General features: G+C 40.6%; 1 pseudogene; it reads left to right on the top strand.

Moving 5' to 3' along the window:
* The first annotated feature begins 360 nt into the window (after nucleotides 1-360).
* On the top strand, nucleotides 361-1,395 carry LOC115506553 (annotated as a pseudogene).
* The last annotated feature ends 8,540 nt before the right edge of the window (nucleotides 1,396-9,935 follow it).

The following is a 9,935-nucleotide window of genomic DNA, read 5'->3' as shown; positions in this document are numbered from 1 at the left end:
AGATCCCCAGGTGCGTCTCAATCTCTAGGACATCTTTGGAAGTAGGTGAGGCAAGCTGGTCGCTGTAATCTGGTTCAATAGAATCACACTGGCGTGGAATTTTCCCATTTGAACACTGCTTTCCTAAATGTCATGTAATTAATACCAGTCAATTTGTTAAGTTAGAGCTCTCCATTTGCCGCGATTTTTTCTGACGGTTGCAAGTCCCAGATAAATTCTCATTTTCACGGATAAAAGCATCTCAGATACGGAGAGCATTAAACAAGATTAAAGGGCTTGTGGACCCTGCACCGGCCAAGGGGCTGCCTTGCGCACCTGGCTGCATGAGCACCCGCCTAGAGCCAGCATTGAAGCTACAAGATGGCTGACCAGGACCCGAGGGGAGGTAGCCCCTCCAACGAACGGTGGCCTCGGGCACGGGGGCTGTGGTCACCTCTCGCTTCAGGACACCCGCGGATGTAGTGAAGGGACCCTTGCGGTCTCTGCGGCCCTGGGTGGCCAGCAAGCCGATGCCCCCCTTGCCGACTCTGGAGCCTCTCCTGGGCCAGATTACCTCCTGTACTGCGGTGGTGTCTTGGAGCCCCTGCCCGGTGCCCACATGGTGCCTGCTGTGCCGCCGGCTTCAGGACCCACTCCCTTCACTGGCACCACGGATGCCTTTGTAGAGATTGTGAGACACGAGGTCACCAGCACCCTGTGGGTGCTCCCAGCCCCCCGGTGGTGACTGTGCCGGCCACTGCTGTGTAGCTTCCCCATCAAAGACCTTTCCTTGCGGTCCGGCCCGGACTTCTGACCTCCCAGCACCCGTGGTGGTGGGGGCACTAGGCTGCGTGGGCACCCTGACTGTGATCAGCTCCCTGGAGCCGGTGAGGACAAAGCTGCAGGCTCAGGCGTGTCACAGCATGGCTCGTGCCTGTGTTAGGGCCGCTGTGGCTCAGGGCGGCTGGCGCTCAGTGTGGATGGGCTGGGGCCCCCCTGCCCTTCGGGATGTGGCCTTGGCCTTTTCTGCTCTGCACTGGTGCGACGATGACTGGGTGGGCTCAGGCCAAAGGACCAGGCACCCGTGGGCGCCCACTGGTGGCTGGTGACGTCTCAGGGATGGCGGCAGCGGTGCCCACTCTACTTTTTCCACCGGGTGGAGACTCAAGGCCAGGTGGCAGCGGGAGCGCTGGAGGCCGTGAAAGTGACACCGGGCAGGCCCATTCCACCTGACTGCTGCCGCTGCAGAGGACCCAGCTGAGTCAGGCACTGGGGGGCTCTAACAGCTTCCTCCGGAGGATGAGGATCTTCAGGGCCACCCCCTCCTTCATGTGCCATTATGATCAGCTCTTTCGAGTTCAGTTTGGCAAAAGCTTCTTCCAGGGGCTCAATGGAAAACAGCCTGTAGGTTCTTAAAAGGAGCCAAGGTGCAAGGACCGCATCTCTTCTGAGGGTGAGGGTGGGGCAGAAGATGATGGAGCCAAGTGCCTATTCTCAGTACTGAGAAGAGGGGCCTCAGTCTCTCAATTAGGAGCCCAAAGGGAAGGGGCTGCCCCTCTGGGCCCACCCAGGCCCCCGACACAGCTTTATTCCTACTGGTCCTCATTTCTGGCTCCGGAGAATGATCACTTTTCCAGCCTCCCAGCCAAGTTCAAGACCACATCTACTAACTGTCCCCTTCCCTCCACCATTTCTCTGTGTATTTGCTGTAACCGGTCTATCCTCAAGAGACACAAAACCCTGGGCCTGGTGTAGTCCACACCACACTCTGTGTATTTGCTGTAACCGGTCTATCCTCAAGAGACACAAAACCCTGGGCCTGGTGTAGTCCACACCCACACTCCTTGAATCTAAAAAGATGAATTTCTTGAAAGAAAGAAAGAAGAAAGAAAGAAAAAAGAAGAAAGAAAGAAAGAAAGAAGAGAAAAGAAAGAGAAGAAAGAAAGAAGAAAAAAGAGAAAAAAGAAAGAAAGAAAGAAAGAAAGAAAGAGAAGAAAAGAAAGCAAGCTAGCTTTACCTTGAACATCCTTCCTTGTCGTGTTCTGTTGGGAGCGTGTTCTCCCAGGTCTTTGCCTCTGTCTGGCCATTTCTGGAAAGACTCTACCATCTCAATCTTTAGGAATCTACTTTTAAGAAAAAGGAGATATTTTCCTTATCTACTTCATATGCTTCATAAGTGACCAATACTATTCTCCATGATACATTTTATATTCCTTTTTGTTAGTCTGTTTAGTGTTAGAAGTCCACATACACCCTTCCAAGCTTTAAAAGATTCCAAGTAAAGAGTTGATGTAATATCTAGAATAACTGGCCCCCAAATATTTAGCCAGTTTTCAAATATATATATTCATAGTATTTATAGAAATATATTTTATTATATAATATTGGCCTAGAAGTTTCAAATAAATAATCTGAATTTTTGGCTGATTAACTATAAAGCTAAACATCTTCTTTCTTTAGAAATAAACTGGTATTAAATTTATACTACATTATTCTTGAAGTCTAAGTGGGAGCCATTTTTTAATTTTTTAGAGGACCTAAGAAATGGAAATGGAGAAAATCATACTCAGTTCTCATTATGTAGCAAAAATATGTAGCTAAAATGGCTACTCATGTCTAAGAAACAAAATTCCTTTATTAATTATATGCCAATATTACAGTAATGCTTTGCTAACAGAGAAAAGAGTTTTGAAGCCAATAAAATAAAAACTACAATGAAGCTCAAATTTAAAAAATATGTGCACATGAAAATATCATCCAAATAAACGGAAACAAGTTTCATGAGTTAACTATTATACTGTCACCTTTTATAAATCGGTTTTTCATGTTGTAACTCAAAATTCAACATAATAATCTTATTTGGAGGGAAAATAGAGAAATTTATTCTATAAGTATATAAAACATTATCAGGAGCAATTTAGAAAATTGTTTAGTGTTTAAGATGTGTTTTCATAAGTACCGAACTATCTCTGTGACAGGGATTTCCTTTTTCTTATTTATTTATTTGTTTATTTAGAGAGCAGAGGAGAGGGGCAGAGAGAGAGAAAGAGAGAGAATCTTAAGCAGGATCCACGTTGAGCATGGAGCCCAAGCAGGGCTTCCTCCCATGACCGTGAGATCATGACCTGAGTCAAAATCAAGAATCGGATGGTTAACCAACTGACCCATCCAGGTGCCCCAGGCAGGGATTTCTTAATATTAACATAATATCATGGTAATATATTCTCCACTACCTAGTTATAGTAAATTTTTTCATTCCTCAAATTATCTAAATGGGAAACTGACATATTTTGTGTCTAAAGAATGGCAAGAAAAGAAGTCCTATACATAAAATCAAGACTGTGGTCAGTGAACTAAGAATTTGCACCTGTGTATGATGTTGAGAATATTTGGAACCAGTGACTCCAGTTTCACATACCCCTTTCTATAGCACACAACTGGGTATAACAGTACTTTGTGAGGTTTTCCTTTCTTCTTGGAAATGGATCTATATGTATCATCATTCAATTAATGCAACACGCATGGCATTCACTATATACTACACACTGTGTTGAATATTACTCAGAGTGAAATTAGACATAGTTCTTGTCCTCCAAATTTCACAGCCTAATATAGTAAAAGTATTTCTGGGGGTCCATCGTCCTGTATCACACATAGAGAGTGGCCTCAATAATCAACTGGAATTCCTGAGTCATCTTCATGGTGCTTAACGCTCATTAAAATAATTATGTCAAGTGTTATGACTTCCCACTGTAAATAAGAAAAGATAACATTGGAGAGATTAAGGAAACTACCAACGGGGAAAATGCCAGTAAGGAAATATCCAGGATCAGAAAACAGGTCTTATGATTCCATAATCTATGGATTATCAATTGTCAACAAATTCAGTTACCTTCATACAAGGATACATGTTACAAAAACTTCTGTCGGTATCTTTCCTCCATTCCTCTCTAAATCAATCTTACTCCTTATCAGGGCTCTAGCCTAAAACCACACTAACTCCAAATCCCAGCCAGCCTTCCTATTATCACAGCATTCTTGATCCAGGCTGGGAGTAGAGTCAGCTGCATGTAAGTTTTCATAAAACAAATTCAGTTTAGTATAGTGTTTCAGGAATCTAAAGACCTCAGGGCCAGCTTTGGTCTAGAGGCTATTCTCATTACCATAGCAAAGTATGATCACAAAAGACCAGTAAATCTTATAAAGCATTTAAAAGAATAATAGACTGCCCCCCCCACCAAATAGATATAACCCTAAAATCCCCTATCTCCACATGTAGCCATGGAGATCACAAAACAGAAATGGGATTGAATTTGCCTTGGACAGTCTGTTTACACAAGGAAAATTTATTCAAGACCTGGAACTTCTCTTGGCACCTGACTGAGATTCTAAAATATTTTCCCTGAGCTCTGATCATGTACAACACTTCACACATGGATGATCATACGATCACACAAAGAGCCAGATCTCTCAGAAACCCCTGGAATGCCTAAAACCCTGTATGTGTATACATGATAAATCCAGAGAGTCTGAAGAGAAGGTCCCTTAATGCAGACTAGTAAATCTACACGGGGCTTAGTGAAATGTTTTGTCAGTGAGATTTTCCTATGCATTTTTCCCGACCTTTTCTATAGCAAAACAGAAAACCCAGGAATATTAATATCTGGGCAAAATATCTTCAATGTAGGTGTAAAATTAATAATGGTGGGAAAGGCAAAGAAAAAGAGAGAATGGAGAACATATGCTTAAGCCTAAGCCTCGTTTGCTTTCCCAAAACATGTTTTCAATACGATGATTCCTTGTGCAGCCTGAAAAATAATTCTGCAAGCTTTTTAACATCCATAAGATACAAGTTCTAATTGAGATAAAGCATAAATATCTAGGAAAAGCATCATGGTGGTATTGCTTTGACAGTGCATTTGCCTAAACATTCTTTGTGCCCAAATGGGAATTTGATGTCCTTTTAGGTTTTCTGAAAGCTAGACTAATTAAGAGCATATATTAATTCAAGCCATATTACATATAAAATGTTCCAAATCTGTCTCTCAGCCCTGAAGGAGCACAATAAGTTTGATCCCGTCTGCATCCGTGGGTGTGTTGTTTTGTTTGTAGTGATTCTGTAAGTCTAAGAGGCAGCCTGTGGCTCATCTGTAATAGTAACTACCTCATTCACAAGGTTTTTTGTTATGCATAGTTTGTCTCCTAAAGGCATTTCACACAACAGGAGCCATCTCTGATGAAAATACTTAATTCCTTAAAGCACCACAGTTCATAACAGTATGGGGAATTTTAACTATACAAGCTATAAAAATCTTAACAAATTGCCAGTAGCTACACCCTCACTGATGCATTTATTTCTTTACCTTCCAGGGTCACCCTGGTTAACCTCACCATTTAGATCAAAACGTTGTATGGTAGCTGATGGATGACATGTTCCATTAAAGATGTTATGGGAAATAAGAAATAATTAAGTGCTACTCCATTCACCCTAGTAGCTGGTATTAAATATTAGTACACCTGACCAAGAACTGTTCACCTAAGAACTTAATTGTAACAGATAACTTTATTTTGTGCATGAAATTTTGCTCCTCAAAATGATGAGGCGCAATATCCAAGAAGGCTAAAACTGACCAAACACAGATGAAGTCAGAAAAACAAATACTACTTTTGGGTGAGACTAAAAGAGTATGCATTGCTGAATGTCAGAAATATATACAATCAGTTTTCATAATGGTGAGTTTATGGGTCTTTCTTTTGTCAAAGGACCACTGCATGAAAATTGAGTCTTCTCTTGGAATTGCAAATACTGGTTTTGTCACTGAGAACACTGATACCCAGTCTTGCTATTACAAACCATGAGTATAAATTCTGCTCCTGGAATTTTGGTAAGCTTTCTGAAATTTGATCTGATTCCCTTCAATGAGCAGTTTTCAGCATGTTTACCTTCTGAGTTTTAATCTTGATAATGATCTAATTTCTTTACTCCAGATTCTGCCCAAACTTTCTTCTTTGGCAGATCTAGTTTGCCCCAACTAGTTATTCATGACCAGGAGCAGTATTTCTTTCCAAGGACATGTGACAATGTCTGGATATACTTTTGATCACTACAACTAGGAGGATGCTACCTGCATCTAGAGAGTGGAGGCCAGGAATGCTGTTAAATAGGCCACATTGCACAGGATAACCTCCCACATCGAAGCGGTATTCCAAATTAAAAAAAAAAAAAAAGGCAATAATGCTGAGGTTGAGAAACCCTGGTCTAGAAATGAATTTCCCCATTCTCCTGCCAAAATGGTTGCCAATTAGGAACAGGTTTATAATAAGAAGATAAAAAAATGAAGAGTATAATGCACATTCTATTATATTTTTTAAACCCAGTATACTGTAGGAGGTCAAACTTTACAAGTAGGCAAATCTTATTATTAATTTAAATTTTATTGAGGTTAACATACACAGAGAAAAGTGCACAAGCCATAAATGTGAAGCTACCCAAAATTCCAAAATAAAACATCTAGGTAACCATAATTCTAACACAGAATGTTACCAAGACCCTAATAATGTCCTCTTAACTTTGAATATTCACCCGTGGACTCATTCCTGAGTTCTTATTTTTTTAATTTTTAATTTTTTTAATGTTTTTTAAATTTATTTTTGACAGAGAGAGAAAGAGTGTGAGTGGGAGAGGGGCAGAGAGAGACTGAAACACAGAATCTGAAGCAGGCTCCAGGCTCTGAGCTGTCAGCACAGAGCCTGATGGGGGGCTTGAACTCACAAGCAGTGAGATCATGACCTGAGCCGAAGTCGGACCTTTAACCGACTGAGCCACCCAGGCACCCCTATTTATTTATTTTGATAGAAAGGGAGAGACAGAGCGTGTGCAGGGGAGGGTCAGAGAGAGAGGGAGACACAGAATCTGAAGCAGGCTCCAGGCTCTGAGCTGTCAGCACAGAGCCCGACGCAGGGCTCGAACTTGTGAACCGCGAGATCATGACCTGAGGAAAGTCAGTTGCTCAACCGACTGAGCCACCCAGGTGCCACTATGAGTTCTAAACTTACATATTTAACTGCCTCTTGACATAATGCCTTTCTACCAATTTTAGTGGAAAGTTGGAGAAGAAATACATAATTTTTTAGCACCATGTTAAGTCAGACAGGTTTATTTTAAAAGTAAACTTAAGGATATGGGGCGCCTGAGTGTCCAACTTTGGCTCAGGTCATGATCTCCACATTTGTGAGTTTGAGCCCCTCATCGGGCTCTGTGCTGACAGCTCAGAGCCTGAAGCCTGCTAGTATTCTGTGTCTCCCTCTCTCTCTGCCCCTCCCCTGCTCATGCTCTCTCTCTCTCTCTCTCAAAAATAAACACTAAGAAAATTTTTAATTAAAAAAATAAATAAAAGTAAACTTAAGGATAAAGAGAAAGTAACATCAAGTTAAAACACTATTGCACTACCATTTTTTTAAAACATAATCACTGAAATATATTTAATCCATAGTTTTTGTGTCACCATAAATTATATTGTTGGACTCATATATTATATATTATAATATATATATATATATATATATAATCAAAGTATTGTACATTTATCTTTTTAATGGATATCAGATCTCTCTCCAAAAATGCCATATCAATTCCCATTTAATTCTACAGTGTAGAAATATACTTTTCCTCTATATTCCCACCAGTCATAAGTGTATCAATACATAATATTTCACAATACTATTACATGCAAACCATACTTAGTTATATCTAGTGAATTTCAATGATAAGCTGCTAAGAAATATTCTGAATGTATACAGCATATGATCCATCTATTGAAAATAAATTCAAGGCACATATGGGTATATATAGGGATGTAATTACTTAAGTTTAAAGTTATAGGAGAATACATACCAACTTACTGAAATCAGTTCATGAAGTAATGAGGGTAGAAAAGAAAAGTAGGCAGTGTGGGAGGTGGTGGTCTTAGTGTTTTTAGAAATAACTGAACAAATGCACGCAAATTGATTGGTAAAAAAAGGAATATTCCAACACAAATTGAACGAAATATTTGTAGAAAGATCTGGAATTGTATTGGAATTCTCTTCTTAGTTAGACCCACAAATTCCTTAGGGAAGAGAAATAGGAGGCTGCCACCAGAAGCCACGTTCTGCCCTATATTTTTAGCTTTATATTAGTATCTGTTGTGCTGTGGGGTGTTATTATTAAAATATGTACCATAAAAAATCCAGCTGCAGTTTTGTAGTCTTAGCCCACAGAGAGCACACAGATCGTGTCTCAACTCTTTTAATCCATTATTCTTAGTAGGATTCATGTGTTCACACAAATGTATGGAGAGATCATTCATTGCAGGTCGCCATTCCCAACATGATATTTGCCCCAGACACTAGCTGGAAGCTGGAAAAAAGGGTTCTCTAGGCAGATCTGCTTGGGAACTCTGAATGAAACAAAACTAAATAGATGGCTTTACTTTAGTGCTCTAATAGGCAATGTCTAATAAAATCCCCTAAGGGGAAAAATATGGAAAACTCGTAGCCCTCTTTTGAAGAAGCAGATATATGGAGATGGGTCTTGTGCTGACACAGCAAGACATTCGAGGTGCAGAACCAAACCATTAGGGCACTGAGATGTGCCTTGCTGAGAAGCCTTATAGAGTGGCAGGAGTTGTCTCTGGGTACTGATAAGGTTAGGGATAACACGTGGTGAGTTTGCTGTTCTGGCTCCTCTGACCTGCCAAATGCTTCAATCCATGTGGGCTGCTAAGACCAGTGACCTAGATGTGCCAACTGGAGGAATTAAGAGTCAACAGCTATTTACTTCTCCGCTGCAACTTTCTCCTTATATTTAACTTTTTCTCCTTTACTAGTTGTTTCTAGAGCAAACCAAAAGAAAGACAACAGATTTGGGGGCCCAGCAGGGACGTCTCATAGATTTTAATTGCTATAGTGGATCACAGATTTCCAGGAAAGGGAGAATGTGTACAGTACCTTACAGAATTTTTAAGAAGTTTTATTTATTTGTTTTGAGATAGAGAGAGAGAGACAGAGAAAGAGGAAGAGAGACAGCATGCACGAGAGAGAGAGTGAGGGAAGGCAGAGAGAGAGAGAGAGAGAGAGAGAGAGGGAGAGAGAGATACTTAGCAGGCTCTGTACCGTCAGCATGGGGCCTGTCGCAGGGCTTGATCTCACAAACTGTGAGATCATGGCCTGAGCCGAGATCAAGAGTCCCATGCTTAAGTGACTGTGCCATCCAGGTGCCCCAGCTTACACAATTTTTAACTACTGGATTTGTTAAGTCAGCCATACATTTCAAGGGCAAGCAATCATAGAGCACATTTTATGAAATAATGCCAAAATATAGTCAAATAAAGTCTAAGAGTATTGCAGTAGCACAGGAGACCAATAAGAAAGCAGTGTTGGGGTGTCTGAGTGGCTCAGTCATTTGAGTTTGTGACTCGTGATTTCAGCTCAGGTCATGATCTCATGGTTCATGACATCATGCCTGAGGCTATGTACTAACGGTGCAGAGCCTGCTTGCGTTCTCTCTCTCCCTCTCTCTGCCTCTCCCTCACACATTCTCTCTCTCTCTCAAAATAAAGAAACTTAAAAAAATAAAAGTGTTGATGTGACTGGAAAAATATTTGGAAGATATATTCACAGGACATACTATTAATAGAAAGGGAGAAGTAGGAATAGAATTTATGTGTTTGGTTTGGAAAGTTCAAGGTCAGTAAAATAGATCTTTCTGTTTTAATTTTTAATATATACTATTTATGCAAGACTAAAGAATACTTCTCTTCTTTTCTTCCTATTTTGAATGATTTCTTTGACACATTATGATTCTACTTTTTAACTTAGTTCTGATATGGTCAAATGAAGCTGAAAATTTTTGCTTGCAGGGTAGTTAAATATAAATTAAAGCACCACACATCTGTATCATGCTTCCTGTTATTTTC

Source organism: Lynx canadensis, chromosome F2 (genome assembly GCF_007474595.2).
Source record: "Lynx canadensis isolate LIC74 chromosome F2, mLynCan4.pri.v2, whole genome shotgun sequence".
NCBI classification, from domain to species: domain Eukaryota; kingdom Metazoa; phylum Chordata; class Mammalia; order Carnivora; family Felidae; genus Lynx; species Lynx canadensis.
The sequence above is the reverse complement of the archived record's forward strand: the minus strand, read 5'-3'. Positions and strand labels throughout refer to the sequence as shown.